The sequence below is a fragment of the Capsicum annuum genome, chromosome 7 (assembly GCF_002878395.1).
Source record: "Capsicum annuum cultivar UCD-10X-F1 chromosome 7, UCD10Xv1.1, whole genome shotgun sequence".
NCBI classification, from domain to species: Eukaryota; Viridiplantae; Streptophyta; class Magnoliopsida; order Solanales; family Solanaceae; genus Capsicum; species Capsicum annuum.
Window position 1 is genome coordinate 68,952,774 of NC_061117.1, and position 19,875 is coordinate 68,972,648.

A 19,875-nucleotide genomic window follows, 5' to 3' on the forward strand; every position below is an offset into this window, starting at 1 on the left:
AGGGTTCTCTATAAGTCGTGTCATACCAAGATCGGTTATGAGTAGGATTATCCGCAGCAACAACATTCTAACCAGATAGTGTGCAAGATTACCCAAAGATCAATAATTTAAAGGTCATCCGTGAGTCACAACTAAATCCTTACTGAAAAATATGCAAGATTATCAAAATTGATAGGTTTTGAGGGTTCTCAGTAAGTCACGTCATATCTAAGATCAGTTATGAGTAGGATTACCCAAAGACCACCTATTTTAGAGACATCTATGTCATATTGTATCCAAGGTCGAATAATGTACATGAATACCTGAGAGCTAGAGGTTGGAGGGTTACCTGAAGTCATCTCTTATTCAAGGTCAGATAATGTGCAGGATTACCCAAAAGCTAGCAACTTAAAGAATATCTATAAGTCGCCTCATATCCAACATCAAATAATGCACAAGATTATTCAAAGATTATAATTCAAGGAAAATCTATAACTCGTACCGATACGAGAGATGCGCAAGAATCCTGAGGTCAAATATGACAACATTATAGGTGACCAAAAGGGTTACAACATCAGCATATTATTATGTGGTTTCAAGGACTGCTCCAATACAAAGTGTCGTCAGTGTCCAATAGGGCCAACCCACTTTGAAAAAAAAATTCAACCATTAAAAATTACTATTTTATCCAACAACCAAGAAGGTTTTTGTGTTGATTATCACAAGAATTATCTCCTCCCTAACAGGTACATGAGAGGAGGAGGTCTTCGTCCGGTAGTAACTCACATGGAGATATGCTAAAAGGCTATAAATTCCTTAGTGAATTATGTTTATCACTAATATTTTTGTTTGAGATGTTGTTGAGAGCATTCAAAAGGGATGGAAATCTCAAACCAAAATCACAGGTGCGGATGACTCCAAAAAGGATGCAGCACAATGTGGAACTTTTTCTTTGCAGAAAACTGGGACATAGTCTGAAGAAGAATGTCAAACTCTTTAGACACGAGCTAAAAAACTATTTCAACCACCATCAAACCACATCCCTATCAGAAGGCATGTGGGTATTCTTAGGATTTTTGTTTCAGTTTTAATTCAGGGTACTTCTAAACTCCTACCAAGGGTAACCCTCTGTTTCCTTCAAATTCGAGTGACAACACCCAGAGTTCGAAAATTATATCTGGGTAAAGTCTTACCTATGGATGTGAAAAGCTCCACATTCATGGTTAAGAGGTTACAAGGTTCATTTTCGTAACTCAACTGTCTATTACTCATCCTAAGCCAAAAATCGTCTTAGCATAAAAAACCATCTTTTTCACCGATTGAGTCAAACTACAAGTAGTTTGATTCCTTGAGTCTTGGGGATATATAGGCTGAGCTCTATATAGAAAACTCTACTGCATTCCAACCTCCTCCCAGTCCGCATATTCCCCAGTTTTTCAATTTTATCAAAATTCAAAAACTGGAATAGTTTGTGAATTACTTGAAAATCATGCTCAAAATCAAGCGTTATGAACTACAAGTGGCCTAAGTTCTCATGTAACCTGAGATATGTAGGAAACCTGATAACGAGGTCCGGCCACAACTCCACAAAACTCGTGCGAAAACTAACCTCTTTTAGAAATGAATTTGTGGTTGGACAAAATTAGGAACATCAAACTCCCTTTACCTGGGTTGCTTGCATCCACCCTACCCAAAGGGAGAGGATAGTTGTTGACACCTAATTTTTGTCCTCCCAGACTGAATTTACTTGAGATTCTTTAATTTTAAATAAAATTACAACATTTATTTTTTCCGAATAAAAGACTTCCCAAAGTATTTATTTGGGTGGTTTTTTCATTTTAAGTAACAATTATATATATATATATATATATATATATATATATATTGAATTTTTGATTTAATTTAGTTGATTCATTGAATTTGGCCAAAATTAAAATTAATTAGATTATAATTGTAACACAATTAACAGATTAATTTTCAATTTGGTTAGATTTTAAATTAAAATTGACTAAATTAAAAATATCCAAAAAATAACCCAATGCCCAGCCCATACTCCCTCCTCTTTTCTCACTTGACCCAATAATCCACTTTCCTTAAACCAGACAACTCCAGGCCTAAAATAGTTATTGACCCGGCCCAATCCCCTTCTCTCCCTTCCCTTAAGGACTCATTTGTTTGCACTTAATGGAGGTTAAAATCTGAATGGTTCAGACTTCAGACCATTAAGTGCATTTGCTTTTTATTAAGATTTTAGCTCTTAATAGGTCTGGCTAGGTCTTAATCATTCAAATCTAGAACTAAGTCTTAATAGGTCTGAAAAGATATTCTGATGTTGGATAATATTCACCACTCTATTCATAATAGTGATTATCACTAACCACCTTTGTCACCGCCACCATTGTCAACCACATCTACTATCAGAACCACCATCTACAACAAATATGGCTACAAACCATTATTGTCAACTGCTACTACAGCTATTGCCTCTATTAATCTAATTATATTCACCGCCACCACCGTCATCAACAATACCACCATCATCAATCACTAACGGCCAATTCGTACTACCGACCAACTCATCTCTCATAACTAGCACCACCACTAACTACCGCTAATACATCACAACCTCCATACATTCTTTGGCCGCCACCGCCATTGTCACTAGTAACACCACCTCTACCACCACTTCAACCATTACCATCGCTATAATTTATCTCTACTAACAACCATCTCCACCATCACAACAAACAATATCCCAACTAGTACCATCACATCGTCAACAATCATGCATTCATGTTTCAACCAACACAATCAATACCTCAAACTACTAACATCAAGCAACGTCACATTACAACCACCACCACCATCAATTATCACCATCATAACAGTCACTACAATAGCAACCATCACAACTATCACCACCAACATTATTAATCAGTAAAATCAATCATTGTCAATGCAACTACCATTATAAACTATCTCCCTTATCACTAACAAACATAAATATTTTTCCCAATTAAATAATAATTTTATTCTATTAAATTACATACTTTTCTAATATATGATTAATTTTTTATTTGAATTGTATTTTTTATTTTATTATATACAAATAAAAAAAATTGGACATTCAGATGTTAAAAAACAAACAGTCTTAATTATTCAGTTTTTAGATCTAGAGACAACATCTTAATCATTCAGATGTGCATTCAGATTCAGACGTCTGATTCTTAAAAAAACACAAACGCAACATAAATCAACGTCAACAGCAGCAACACTTCGTCATCTTCTTCAAAACAGCGTAACGACAATAGCTTCAACCACACCAGCTAACTTCGTCAACAACAAACAACTTCAAACAGCAAAATTCATTAACAACATCAACAATAATAATTTCAGCAGCCAACAACAACCCTAGTGAACCAATTACAAGCGACCCAAACCTACAACTCGACCCAGTGCGAACACCAAAAATTCAACAACCAATGACCCTTAAATCATGAGAATCATCTCTCTTCACCTTATCTCTACAAATTTTTGCAGGTCTTGGAGCCATCTTTGTTGACCTTTACTTAAGATTGAGTGTCTTCAATGTCAAAATCCAATCCAAATCAGAAAAGTCAGTCCAAATTCGAATTTTAGGGGATGTGTTCCTCCATTTTTTGAAGATGAAATTAGTACTTCTCCTATAAATAGAGGAGATTGATAAGAAGAAAGGGTGTGGATTTTTGGGAAAAATTTAGAAATTTTGAAGGAGCGCTCCTTTAATTCCACGTAACCAAAATCCGCGAAAAAGAATATATGTTTGATGTCTGGAAAACACTTCAAATTTTGACAAAACGTTGTTTAAAATCAAATGTTGTGGGATATCCAATTTGGCTCGTGGTTTTCGGTTCGCTGCCCTCAAAAAGGTAAACGGCTCATTCACTTTATTTTTATTCTCAGGTTGCTTTAATTGGTTGTGATGAAATAAGAGTGATTGTGATACTTCTCTATTCCAGTTCCTTTTTTAACTCCTTTACAAAATGGCTATGTTCAAGAATTTTTTTTGGATTAGCAAGGCTGTGGTAGTGCCTTTCAAAATTTGGATATTCTACTGAGAAAATTGTTATGCTTGTCATTAGTATGAGGCTTTCCAGTAAGTGTCTACATCGCCTGGTTACGTGAATTTGCATTAATAATATTTGTTGTTGTTAAATGAAAGTTATTTCACTCTGGTTTTATGTTCCTCGCTGGTCTGCTTAGATGTTAGTCCTTAGATAATCAATTTTTTAAAGCCTGTTGCTATATAGTCGTTATGTCTATTTGATTCTGAGAACTAAAACAAAAGGGGTCGTGGCATTTGTTACTAAGATTGTTCCCCTGATTTTGCTTGTAATTAGAATGTGTTCTTAGATGTTTGATCATTGATTCTTTTTTTTTTTTGAGGAATTATGCACCATAGGGTTTGATTTGCTGCCTTAATACTAACCAAAATGTAAGTTCAATTAAATCGCGATCATGCATTTTTCCTTATTTAATATTTTGGACAAGCTGTTTCGCATGGTTTTGTTCAGCATAGGCCTTATTATTTCTTTATCCTCGTTTATTATAGCTCAATTTTATTTCTAGTCATTGTATTTTGTCACGTCTTGTATTCCTAAAATCATAAAAATCTGATCTTGACAGGAAAACGGTGCATTTTGTAATTGATTTTAATTTGCTAAAGCTTTTTTTTTTTTTGAAATATCTTTCTGCATATTATATGGAGCGATATAGTCTTAACATGCATCCCCTTTTGTTTTCCTTGAGTCTAATGATGTGAAAAATAGAGTTGGGGTTATGTCTCATGATGTTGACATAGATTTTCTTATTCTGAAATTCTTGGTTAGGTTCTTCGTCTCTTCTTTGAGGCTTTTATGAAATCATATAAATGATGTCTGCATTTTTCCTTGCTAAACTTATGGATAGAGAATACTACCCAGGAAATTAATTTGATACTAAAATGCTGCCATGTAAAAGTTGCTTTCGCTTAGCCTATTCTTTACCTTTTGGGGTTGCTAATTCTTTATCTCTTATTCTCTTTACATGAACTCTTCCGGATGAGTCCAATGGGACTCCCCACATCCTTGCATTCCAACCGCCGTCGAGTTGAGCCTCATTAAAGTCCAAAATTGGACTAATATACACTGGATAGCACCAGTATACAAGCTGGTATACATTGGTATACACCAAACACTGATTTTCCAGGTCCAAAAGGCTGATACACGCCAATATATGACGCACAGTGAAGCTGGGAGTGAATATACAGTAAGTTATAACTGGTATACAGTGTATTGCACAAAAAATGCTGGAAAACGTGGATGAATTACGCTCTGTATACAACTGGTATACAAATGCTGAAATGGACCAAAAATCCATAAAGAATTGGCCCAAAAGTTGGGCAGATTTGAAAAAGGCCTAATCTCAACTCTTTTCTCTCTAATTTTCATTTTAACTTGTTTATTTGTATTTATTTGTGCACCCTAACTAATTAATTTAGATAAATCTCCTAAGTCGTTACCATTTTATTTTATCACGTATTTTAGTCAATTCATGATTTCCTCACCTAATGTCTCTCGTCTAAATGAATTAAAATGGTTACTTTTGATTTCTCTCCTTAAAAGTAAGCCTAAAAGAAACTGTTAAGTATTTTATTTAAAATGACATTTGTTTTGTTCATTTGACTAGTAGCCTATTTAGATTAAAATAATTTCCTTCAAATCAAGAAAAAATATTTTTTTCTCGTAATATTAACTTTTCATAATCGATAAAATACTTTTAACATGATATTCTCTTAACTTTTTTTTTAAAAGTGTTATTTACAACAAAAGGAATATTTGTATGACGATGTAAATAATAAATAATTATAATCCTTTTTTTCATATAAAAAAAACAACTCATTTTCTCTTCAAATTCAAATGTGCAACCTAGTTTACGTAGATTTCTTTTCAATTCTAGTAAAATATTAATTCCTCTAGAAATAATAATGAATTAAGCATAATAGTTTCTTAACTAGAATACCTCTCTTGATCCTTTTTTGTCAAAATTCTAATTTTTATGATCAATTATAAATTAAGTAAATACTTTTTCTAAAAATTAATACCAAATTAATTAGAACATGTTGTAACTTTTTCAAAGTAGACTATTTTTCGTTTGGATAAAGAAATGCCAATTTTAAACATTTAGATAAATAATTTTAATATTTTAAAAGTCAACCTTTTCGTAAAATTAGTCACCTTTTGTAAGTTAGTCAAAAATGATCTTTTGATGAACCGTTTCTTAAACGGACGCTCCTAAGTGCCTTAAAAACTTTCTTAGGGCGTTAATTGAACTCTTACTCAGTTTCTCTGATTTTGAAGATTTATTTCTTTTTTTTTAAATCTTTGAAATCCTTTTAAAGTTTTCTTGATATTTTCTATAAAAATCAAGTGGCAACTCTATAAAATAGTTCAAAACTATTTCAAAATTCTCTTGAATCTTTTGAAATAGTTTAAAAGGGTCAAAACTTTTTTCTTTAAAATAAAATTCAAAACGGGATAAAACAGGAAGCATTTGATGGATTATTATAACCTAAAGGCTATCTAGAAATCGAAAATGGACAGAAAACCACAAGAACAAACTATGGAAAGTAACACATAGAAAAAAAGAGATGAAGAAGATTTGCATAAAGTAAAGATAGATAGAGAGACCTTCACTTCCACCAATGATTAGCAAAAGAATGTGTATCAAACACTCAATCACACCTCAACAATGTTAGATCAAACCTTACTCTTAGGTGAACAAAGAAATTCACACTCCCGCAATTACACCTTTCTTGCCAAATGTTCAACACAAATGAAGATCCCTTCAATTGCATTCAAGCTCTCAAGTTTTGGAAATTAGACTAAGCTAAGACTAAGAACTACAAGCTAAATAGTATTCTTTCAATATTCATCAAAGCTAATGAAAATACCCACAAAAGTGTCTATTTATACTATTACATAACAACAACAACAACAACAACAAACCCAGTGTATTCCCACCTAGTGGGGTCTGGGGGGGGTAAGATGTACGCAGTCCATACCTCTACCTCTGATGAAGTAGAAAGGCTGTTTCCGATAGTATACTATTACATAACAAATGTAAAAAAATGCCCTTAATGAATAAGGGAAAGTAGACGCCTCTTGGATATCACTTTGAGATGTAAAATGTCGTTAATACCCTTCACTTGAGGCACCTCTTGAATGTAATGGTTCCCCTCTCCTCCTACAACTTGACAAGGCTTTAAAAGGCTCCAAACACTTGCCAATTCCGAAGCTTGAACCTTTAATAATGTCTTGTACTCTTTTGTGCTCTTTATACTTGTATCATCCTCTCCATCTTGAACGAAATTTGTCCTCAAATTCAAATCTTGCAAAACCAAAGAGAGACCAAAACAAGCACACAATCCTCTTGGTAGGAGGGTTAGTATTAGTATCACACTCATATCATCAATCCATGTTTGTTCATACTTAACATACACCCACATATCCTTGGTATTCAACATGAAAAGCTTAGCATAAAGGATACCAAAGAAGTGAATAGCATCAATATTAAAATATAGTGAGCATGAACCGAAACTACACTCCCAACATCTCACAAGTACCCTCAGGTTAAAGGTAAGTAGTAGGCATGAGTCTAGGCCGAAACTACCCGCCCCTTGTACTTGAAGATCAAAGTCATGACTCTCCAAAACACCACACATAATTTTGACATACACATGGTCACCTTGAACAATATTAACTTCATAGCTTTCATCACACAAGCTCAAAGGACCATTCTAATTGACAAGATCAACATTACAAGAATCAACACTAACTTGAGGGTCTTTAATTCCACAATTCATATATTCAAGTAGTGGACTATATGTAGGAGCATATTGATCGTGGTACAAATTAAGAAAGAAATTAAGAGAAGAAGCATGTACCCCTATGTCAAGAAATCTCGAGACCACTACACTAGATGACACATCATAACAAGCCAAACTTAAAGAAGTGTATGGAGTAGACTTAGGGGTAAGTTGTTCATTGTCCATCACAAAAGAGCTATTATGGGAAGAGGTATGCATTTGAAAACCTAAAACCACTTCAAAATACACTAGATCACACCATTTTGAGTTCAAGAGAGTGTATAGAGTGGTAGGATTACCTCGGGTTAGGCTTGGACAACCCACTTTTTTGGTGCTCTCAGCCAAAGGTGCCATTAGATCATTTCTCTTGTTTTTGTGTGGAACTCCTTGTAGATCCTCCTTTGATTTCATATCATATTGCACCTACATATAAGAAAAATCAAGTCTAGGTAAAATGATAGCCTTTGAGTTAGTGAGTATCAAGGGACCTTTGTGGGTAAGTCCCACAAACAAAGTTGTCTTCCCCTTTCCATTCTCACAATATGAGGCCTTCCCTTTTCTTTTCTTCATTCTTTTATCATCCAACTTCTTAGTTTTCTATTAGATTTCATCCACACTAGATGGTGGAAGAGAAAGAAGAGTAAACTTTCAGCCTTCATGCTCAAAGGTGCACCTATTAGCCTTTCCATCATGCTTAGTATGTCTATCAAATTGCCAAGGCCTTCCTAATAATATGTGACATGCTTGTATAGGGATTACCTTACACAACACTTTATCATAATAACACCCTACTTTGAATCTAATCACACATTGTCGTTTGACCTTCAATTCACCACACTTGTTTAACTATTGAAGCTTGTATGGATTCGGGTGAGGGATAGTGGATAGTTCCAAGTGGTCAACCAAGGTGACACTAGCAATATTCACATAACTCCCACTATCTATGATCATTGAACTCACACTTTCTTTAATAAGGCACTTGGTATGAAAGAGGTTCTCTCTTTGATTACCCAAGACCTTACTAAACAAAGACCTCCGAACCACATAACTAGGGATATCACATTTCCCTTCACAAGGCAATACATCTTCTTCACTACCCTCACCTAGAGTTTTAGGTTCCACATACTCTCCATCTTGAGAGTTGTCATCATTTCCCTCAGCTTCCAACTCAACTTCTTCACCAAGATAGTGCAACTTTCCCTCTTTTAGGATCACATTACGCTGGTTAGGAAACTCACTTGTCCTATGACCCCACCTTTGACACTTGAAACATTGTATACCCTTAGAATGAGAATTAGGAGTTGGTTTACATTCAAGCTTTGGAGAATGGTGTTGGGCAGCCTTGGTTATGACTTGAGGAGGAGCTATAAATGCCGAAACTATGTCCTTTTCCTTGTACCAACCCATAGGAGTGTAGGGAGCCTTTTGCTTGTATCTTTCCTTGTTCTCCTTCTCAATTTCAATGGGCGCTTGAAATACTTCAACCATGGTTTCAAACTTATGAAGATTCATACGATATGAAATGTCTTTTCTCAATCCTACCTTGAAACGAATGATGTCATGGTGAACTTCCTCACCTCTATGATCAAGTTTCAAGATAAGTTATTGGAATTCATCATAGTAGGCCATGACACTCTTGCTTCCTTTCCTCGAGTTGTAGAGTTTGGCAAGAAGCTCATGTCTATATTATTCTGGGACATATTTTTCTCTCATTAATCTCTTCAACTCTTCCCAAGGGGGTGGTTGGCCACCAATCAATATATTGCCGAATCTCTTAGTGTAATCCCACCATGTATTTGTGTTGCCTTCAAAGTGAGCAATGGTATAGCAACTTTTCTTCATTCACTTGAAATAATTTCTCAGAATATGACTCCCAAGCTAGGTACACCTCAGGGTCACTCTCTTCTTTGAAGATTGGAATGCCAACCTTGGTAGAATTTATGCTAATGTCTCGGGTTCCATGGTGATTACCATGGCCATACCTTGTCTCTTGCCCTCGGATTCTACCATAAGGTCCTATTTGGTCATACTTTCCCCTCATTTCTTCCTCAAACTAATAGTCATCATTAGAAATCTCATAACCTTCTTGCTCTCCTCTACCATGATCTTCAATTTGGATTGGGTAGTTTCGGTTTTGGGATCCTTGTGGATGGTTATAAGGCCTTTGATTATTTGGATCTTGGACTTATGGCATTGGATGTGGTGGAGGGTAAGGTCTTTGGTCCATGGGATTTTGTATTTGCTAAGTAGCATTTTGTGGAGGTATTTGGTTATGTGGAGGAATTGGTCTTTGGTCAAAGGGATTTGGTGCTTGGAGATTCGGGTTTGGTGGTGTATTTTGAATTCCAAGTCCTTCTTGTTGGACTTGGTTCATTTGGGGAAGTAGGGGTCTTGGTATGTTTCGGTTTGGAGCTGTTTGGACTTGGTTTTATGGGGGTTATGGAGGGTATAGCATTTGGTGGAGAGTTTCGGGTATCATGGTCATTGATGAGTTGTTGGCTTGGATACTTGTAGATGCATGGTAAGGATTAGGAGTAGAAGGTCATGATTTTCTCCTACTTTCAACAATATCAAGCCTTCCACTGATGGTGGACACCTCACCCTACAAAGAATTCAAGTCTCCTTTCACAATGTCCAACTTACCCTTTAAGTCTCGTGTTAGCGTATCAAACTGAGCCATCAAGACTCCCAAAACATCATTCCCAAGTGAGGGAGAAATCAAACTCTCGGGTTTCATGCTCCTTGTACCTAACAAACAATCAAAAAAACTACAAAACAAACAAACACATTAGTTCAATAAACCTCACCACACTCACTCTCGGATCTCACCTCACACTTGGTCTTGCAAGTGTTGAAAACTAGGCAATACTTGGTAAGGGAATGAGTGGTGAATATGCTTTGGCCTGGAATTAATTTTTGTTTGATATGACTCAAATAAAAACGATGTACAAACTTGAACCAACAAACTACTACGAATTAAAAATGAAAAAAGCACACAAAAATCGAAGACACGAAATAAACGAACTCTAGACTATTTACCAACCTAGTAAAAACTTACTAGCTTTCTAATTAGTGATAGAACTAACTTACAAGAAACTAGAATCAAAAATTAGAAATTAGGAAAATCTACTTAGAACTTGATTTGGCTATTTACACTTGATGATGTGGAATAATTGGATTGGATGTTGATTTTCAAAATTTTCAATCCCAAAAATATCAAATCTCGGCCTAACACACTCTTAAGGAAGAAAGATGATGATTTCAGAGGGAATTAACAAGTTTTGGAGCGCTTTTCAAGCTCCAATTTGAATTCAAAAACAATGGTCCCCCCTTTATACTTGGATTGTACTTGAATTTGTACTTTGATTATTCCTTTGTCTCTTCTTTCTTTTGGATGGATATGAATATACCAAGAAATATTCCTTTACAAACACTAAGTACACCCTTTCTCCTTCCTTTTTTGGATCAAACACCCTTCTTGAATATTCTTCTTCAACAAGATTGGGTGAATATAGAAGAACAAAATGAATATTCAAGGGTTGACCAATATTTGATCTTCACTCAAATGAACCCTAACTTTTAATTTTTTATAGATCTAGGTTCCTTAGGCCAAGATGAACTCAAATATCAACAAACGAAGCTCAAAAAACGTCCAAAATACAAAACCACTCGGATCTAGCACTTTTGGAGCTTCAAGATGCCATAGCTATGGAGTTCTTAGCTCAAAATCGTCCAAATCTTTCTCCAAGAGTAAATCTAGACTCCTTAGGTGCTAGAGACCAAGGATCTAGCACAAGAAACTTCCAAAACAAAACAAAAATGTGTATATCTAGGGTTTAAGTTTTGGATCTACAATAAGACACTACTAGACATCATTTTTTGTGATTTTTCTATGGATTTTGACTCTTTTTGTGGGGATTTTCTTGAATAAGACACTAAAACCAAGACTTAGGGTTGTAGGAACAACCCTAAACAAGTCTATTGATACTAAATGATAACCTAAACGCTATCTGGAAACAAAAAATGGACACAAAACCACAAGAACAAACTATGAAAAGTAACACATAGAAGAAAAGAGATGAAGAAGATTTGCATAAAGTAAAGATAGATAGAGAGACCCTTATTTCCACCAATGATTGGAAAAAGAATGTGTATCAAACACTTAATCACACCTCACCAATGTAAAATCAAACCTCACTCTTAGGTAAACCAAAGGAATTCACACTCCCTTAATCACACCTTTCTTGCCAAATATTCAACACAAATGAAGATCCCTTCAATTGCATTTAAACTCTCAAGTTTCAGAAATTAGACTAACCTAAGACTAAGAACTACAAACTAAAGAGTATTCTTTCAATATTCATCAAATATAATGAAAATACCCACTAAAGTGTCTATTCATACTATTACATAACAAATGTCAAAAATGCCCTTAATAAATAAGGGAAAGTAGGTGCCTCTTGGATGTCCCTTTGGGATGTAAAATGTCTTCAATACCCTTCACTTGAGGTGCCTCTTGAGTGTAGTCGTTCCCCTCTCCTCCTTCAACTTGATAAGGCTTTAAAAGGCTCCAAACACTTGCCAATTCTGAAGCTTGAACCTTTGATAATGCCTTGTATTCTTTTGTTCTCTTTATGCTTGTATCAGATTATCAACTGTGATATTATGCTCTTTAGCAGTAGCTTCTACTCTGACATCCACCTAGAAATCCAGAACTGTCAATACTAATTACAGATATACAATAGATTGTCCATCTATTATAATAGATGAGTCTTATGTTGCAATAAATAGATCTGTTGGGACAAATTCGAACAGGTAAAACAAAGCAATACGATAATTTTGGTGCAAGACAAAGACAAAGGCATTCTAATTTTGCTTTTTTCAATGCTTGGTGATGCCTTGGAAATATAATTTTCTTTCCTTCTTCTCTTAGCCACCTTGATCTCTAGTGGAGTGTATGGATATGAAATCCTCTTTGATGGAATAACACCCCTCTTAGATATCATTTCCTTTACAAAAGCAATTAGTGCATTAATAGCATTAATCACTCCATTATGTTTCGCCTTGAAGTATTGACATTTGCATATAGAACATTCACTAGATGTGGGAATATCTGGAGAACAATCTATACAACCAATATGATCATAATCATAATGTCTTATTGTTCCAAAAACTATAAAAGGAGCATCATTAGCCCCAACAGCAGCACCACTACCACTACCACTACGACTACCATCATCAACGTTAATAAGCCCACCCTTTAAAATTATTTTTCTTGTGATGGTTGTTGCTCCAAACAATTCCATTTTTATTCCATCAATGACCTTAGGGTCCGATAAAATTTGTACAGACCATAAAGTAAGAAAAAAATGACATTTTCAACTCTCAGTTGGTTAGAACAAGCCACGAATAGACAATCTAAAATAAATCAATACATATATTAGAATGATGATGAAATTATTTAAAATAATCATTAATTAAAATAAAAACTTAATTAGAATTAGACTTACTGCTTCCTTTGAGGGATTGAAAAGATCAAGAAATTTTATATTTTTATCAGTTTTCGCCGACAACCATCTCAGGATTCTTGGATAGGAAACTTCTTCCTCGTAGTTCACTTGTTGTCTCAAATAAGGAATGGCTTTAAATGCCCAAGCCTATAACATACTGCCAATAAATCAAAAGCATCATTGAATAAAAAAATGATGAATCATATCATGATAGAAGAAATATTTACCATGAAGGCCCATGGAAAGCCATATAAATTGACTATCTTTGGCGTTAACGGAGTCAATAAATATTTGACCGTCATTTTGAAGCTTTCATAACCCCAAGGATAGCTGTTATACGCCTCAAGATTCTCGAAGAGATTTATTAAATCGAGGCTTATGTTGTTGTTAACGTCTCTTGCCCAAATAATTTTATGTACAAACCAAACCAAGCATAATGATTGCTTATGCTTCTTTGAAAGTACTTTACCTTTCAATGCTTCTATCAATTTTTTATTTTTGAAGCTTGGACCAACAATGGACACCAGGTCATCATGATCACTCGACTTGCCTTTGTCTTTTTTGGAGGTGCGGGGTACTTTTCTTTGGATTAGAGTAGGTATAACTTGAGAAGGAGAAGGAGGATAACATTTTAGTCCGGTAACTATAGCAAACTCCTTCCAACCAAAACAAATAGGCATACCACATTAATTTATCCATACCTCATCTATCTTATCTTTGTTTTTATACATAAATTTAAGCATGAGAAGATCATATACTATTTTCAACTGGAAACGAGCATTTTTGTCCTCCGACAAATCAAGATATTGTCCAAAGCAGCTTTCCCTGAAATAAGAATCTAATTTTTATTCTCGAAGTATTTTTATGAAGGCGTCGAAAGGATTTTCCAAGGCTGACTTAACCACAAAATCACCCATTAAATCTGTGGCACTATCGCACTGCATTCTCATAGGATAATGATCAATGTTGAAGGTTTTGACCAACTCTTTGGCGAAAGGGCTATTAGCATTTGGATTATCTCTTTTGAAATATTCCTCTTCCCCATGTTCATTAACTTCTGCTCCTGATTAAGATAACGCTTGGAAAGCAAGCTCATAGAGTGGTGGATGTAGCTGAGCTGCTGCACTTGTTCCTTTACTTGGACTTGATTCGATTTCTTTTCTTTTGGGAGCCATATTATCTTAAATTAACAGAAACGTAAAATAAATTATAATTGATTAATGCATCATTAAAAAGGAATAATAGTAAATCTAATATGCACAACAGTAAAATAACAGTTCCAACAGGCCACACATCTATTGAACCAGGTATGTTATTTGTTGCAACATATAACCGACATGCTGCAATAGATAAGTAAACCGTTGGAAATAATAAAAACAGATCACTAATCTATTGTACCAGGTATTTTATCTGATTCAAAATATAACCAATCGTTATTAGAAATAGTAAAAATAGATCTCTCATCTGTTGTACCATGAAGGATATCTATTGCAACATATAACCAACCTATTGCAAAGATGATTAATCCATTGGAAACAGTAAAAACAGATCACTAATCTATTTCACTAGGTAGTTTATCTATTGCAATATATAACCAACCTGTTGCAACGGACGAGTAATTCATTGGAAAACATAAAACAAATCACTAATCTATTGCACCAGGTAGTTTATCTATTGCAATAGATAACCAACCTACTGCAACGAATTAGTAATCCATTGGAAACTATAAAAACAAATTACTAATCGGTTGCACCAGGTATTTTATCTGATGCAACATATAACCAACCTGTTACAAGGATGAGTAATCCATTGGAAACAGTAAAAATAGATCACTAATCTATTGCACCAGGTAGTTTATCTATTGCAACATATAACCAACCGTTGCAACAGATGAGTAAACCGTTGGAAACTATAAAATAAATTACTAATCTATAGCATCAGGTAGTTTATCTGTTGTAACATATAACCAACCTGTTACAATGGATGAGTAATCCATTGAAAATAGTAAAAATAGATCACTCATCTGTTGCACCAAAAAGGTTATCTGTTGTAATATATAACCAATCTGTTACAACGGATGAGTAATTTATTAGAAACAGTAAAAGTAGATCACCTATCTGTTGCACCAGAAAGGTTATCTATTGTAATATATAACCAACCTGTTGCAACGGATGAGTAATCCATTGGAAAAAATAAATCTGTTGAAATATATCACTCATCTGTTGTAAAATGAGTTATCTATTAGATCAATATTGTTTAGATTTCTTTCAAACAGAAGATTCATCTGTCGCAATAGATGAATGATCTGTTAAACTGTTCATCTATTACATTAGATTTTTATAGTTGTATCAGATTTTCATCTATTGCATCAGATGTTTTCATTATTGTATCAGATGTTTTCATCTGTCCATTAGATGTTTCATCTGTTGCATCAGATGTTTCATATGTTGCAACACCATTTTTACCAAGACAAATAATAAATCAACCCAGTAAGACCAAAACATCATACACACACACTAAGAACATCAACTGTGACCAAAAGTCACCAATAAATTTGTATCAACAGTTCGACAACAAGAAAAAGAAATGCCAAAAATTAGGGTTTTATTTAGTCCACATTTCAAATTTAAGCTAGAAATATTAAAATTGTTAACCAATACTAGAAGAGTAGTTGGCTCAAGTTCCTCTGTTTCTTCATAATTTTTTAAATGTGAAAAAGGAGATGGGATGATGAAGAACTCGAAGTTGTTATCGCCGAAGAAGTCTTCACGTTGATTGACGATTGAAAATCGAAAGAAAACTCGCCCGACTATTTATCCCCAGAGGTTGAAGTCACCGGGGATTGAAGGGATAATTTTGTAGAACTGTTGGTTAGGAGAGAGTTGAGAGAAGTTGTGGAGAGAGAGGAGAGAGACATGATTTGGATTGAAGGGGGGTGTGGGTTGGGTTGATTTGTATTTTTGAAAAGATTAAAAAGTTTTCAAAATATTAATCAAGTCCAAAATTAACTTAATCAAGTTTTCTAATGATCTTTGACCCTTTAAGTTGGTCAATGTCACCAATCCTTCATTCAAGACTTAAAAGACACCTTTCCTTCAATTTTCTCGTGTAAGATAGATTTAATTTGGCAAGCACTATTTCTGTTTTTTACTTATTTTTTCATAATTTACTTTATTTTTTAATTTAAATTAAATAACCTTTCAGTACATGGTCGGCTTCAACTCACCCTCACTCATGCCTTAAGGACCAACGAGCTAATTAGGCTGGGTTAATCTAACTTTACCCTAAAGGTTAGCCTCAAAGTATAAATTCATTTTAACGACTCTAGTTAATTGTACATAAATATACCTAGGAATTACTCAATTGAGGCCTAATCTAACATTTAATTACTAATTATGGAGCATGTTCCCCTCTAATAATTTGAAAGGCCATAATTACTTTCCTTTCCAGTTCTTCTTTGCACTTTAATGGATGGGATCTTTTTTCTTTGACTATAATAATTTGAAAGGTAATTATGCCATAAATGTATTACCATATATAGTGAATGTTTACTTTGTCATACATAGTGAATATCTACTTTACCATATGTAGTGAATGTCTATTTGTGGAGAAGTTAGAAACTCCAAGGTTATCTTTCCCTTATAAATAAAGGGGTTTTCATTCGTTGTTATTCACTCCAAAAGAGAAATAAGAATTACTCTATCTTCTCTTTATTCTTCTTCTTTAATTTATATTTTATAACATGTTATCAACTCGATGCACTAAATTAGATCAAAGGTATACATGAAATGGGTAAGAAAGAATATGGGAAGTCTTCCAGTAAGTATATGACATTGAGATGCCACTGACGTGATTCTAATCTGCCTCTCCAATCTAATTCTTTTATATAATTATTATTGTTTGTGCAACACTTTCTGCAAATTGACTTATGCACAATTTTAATTATGGATTTGCTTAACAATGGTATTGAAGTTCTCGATAACATGATATATGAAAACAATTTGGATCTCAATTAGTCTTAGGTTTATTGAACTAAAGACCTACTATTTGTAATGAATTTTTAAGGATTGATGAAAATTCATGTTCCCAAGCATGCAGAAATATTATTCCTATGAATCTATGATTGAGAGTATGATAGTTGGTTCAACTTTATTCCATGTTACTTATTTTATTTTGCATTCAACCATTAATGTTTGTTCAATTCTCTAATACATTTACATACACATATGGAAGCATCATGTTTAAAAGTTGTGAGGAAAAAGTTTTGTATTAATATTTATTTATTAATTGAACCATAAGCTTGCAATATTTTTTGAGAGTGGGTCTCGCAACACTTCATACTATTATATCATTAATTGAGGGTAAGATGATGCATTCAATTTTCATCGCACCAAAAGGGTAAGATATTGGCTTAGAGTTCTGATGCACCATGATGATAAAATATTGGGTTCAAGTCTCATTAATATATGCCTAAGATGTCTTTATATGGATAAGACGTTGAGTTTGAATGTCAATCCACCATATTGATGATACAATGATGGTTAAGGCAAAATAATTTGTATTTTATGGAAGGTCATAAAATACGTCCCATTGACTATGCTCCATTCCTGAAGTGAATGTGGTAGCAATATATGATAAGTCTGAAAGATGACAACCCGTTTCATTCTTGAAGTGAATGTGGTAGCAGTGCATAATATTTTTGTGTGAAAGAAGACAAGTGGTTGAATGAATGCACATGAACGTGGAAAAATAACAATAATAATTGTGACCCCTAAAGCAACAATTGCTTTGAAATGTGGTACATTTTGAAAGATATGTTAGGGAAAAATTCTTTACAATCTTATGTATATCTTGATTTGCTCTTGAAGTAGCAATATTTTTAAAGAGGTTATAAGCTATCACACTCCGCCATTATTACCCAATTAAAACCATTTCCAGACGACCAAACCATTGTTACATTATTATTAACCAAAGCTATATGAAGTGGTATCATTATACCAACTATAGCTTGCAAGTAATATCCTTAGCTAACATTTGTATGTAAAGAGATTCCCATGTACCCATAGATTATATTATCAAGTTAACTTGGAGGATTCCCATGTACCCCACAAGTGTTCCATTATTAAATATACTTTAGGGATTCCACTATACCCCACAAGGAAGTTTAATTAACCATAACCATGACCACCAAACCATTTCCATTAACCACTCTAAAACCATTTAAACCATTTATACCATTTAGGGTTCCATTACCAAACCATGTCGTGCAATAGTTCCGTTAAAAGTCCAATAATATAGTAAAAGCATTATCATAGGCGTTTTATCAAACATGTTGGGGGCATAGTATTTCCAAAGCCAATTCTAATTATCAATTAACCATTTTCATGTAACCAATTATCCAAACCACTATTAAAGCATGTAAAAACATAATTAAAACATGGAAAACCATAACCAAGCATTTAATACCAAAACCCCAACATATGTTTGAAAACCCAAAACCATACAGTATTTATGCCACAAAAACATTGTATAAAACATGTCTTTAGTTAGAACTAACAATGAGGAAGGAGTACATTTCTTAGATTATGAAGATGATGGAGAGAAATCATTCATACAAGCCCCAAATTAATTATCTAGATAAAACCCTAGCCTTCATTTACCCAAGAGCTTAGGGAGAATTAGAGAGAGTTTCTAAGTATTTAAGATTAGAATAATAGGGTAAATGATATCCCAATAGTGATATAAGTCGTACGTCCTTAAAAGGTTAAGAAGGGAAATATCCAAATTACCCCGAACTTAAACTACTTAAACTTCTCGTCAGATGGTATGAGTCCCCCATACTAGTCATACAATCCCATACGAGTGGTACCCAATACTTATACCGTAGGCCTCCCCCTTGGACCCAATACTGTCCAACATACAACTTACCCAAATCAAGTCGTACCCAACCATACAATTAGTACCCCTAAATCATATCCCTTGCAGGATAAAACCAAAGAAAGTTTGAACACTGTCTACCATATGAGTCAATGGTACGACTCGTACCTTATCTTATGGCTCACAGTGAGCCACTCGTAATCAGATCCAAGTTAAGTTACTAAGTCTTTGATTAAGTGAAGGAAAAACCCAAACCATATGACCCATCACCAGCTACATGACTCATATCCACCAAGTCATACCCATTTTATAAACCAATCAAACCCACCAACCAACAGTGGTTAGCATACAACCAAGAGCATACCAACCATACCCTATCATACGATCGGTACCCACAAGTCGAATAATATCCAGAATCCAAAAATCCATGAAATTTTCTCAGGGTCTAAATCGAGGTTGTTTCAGTCTCTCCACTAGGATTATTCATCCCTGAATGACGAACAAGGTAGGTCAAATACCAACACAAGTCATTTGCATTATCAAACATAAATCCAAACTTTAACCAAGTTAGAAAACAAAGATGTTATCAAGATCACATACCTTCTGCACAAATATCAAGAGCAG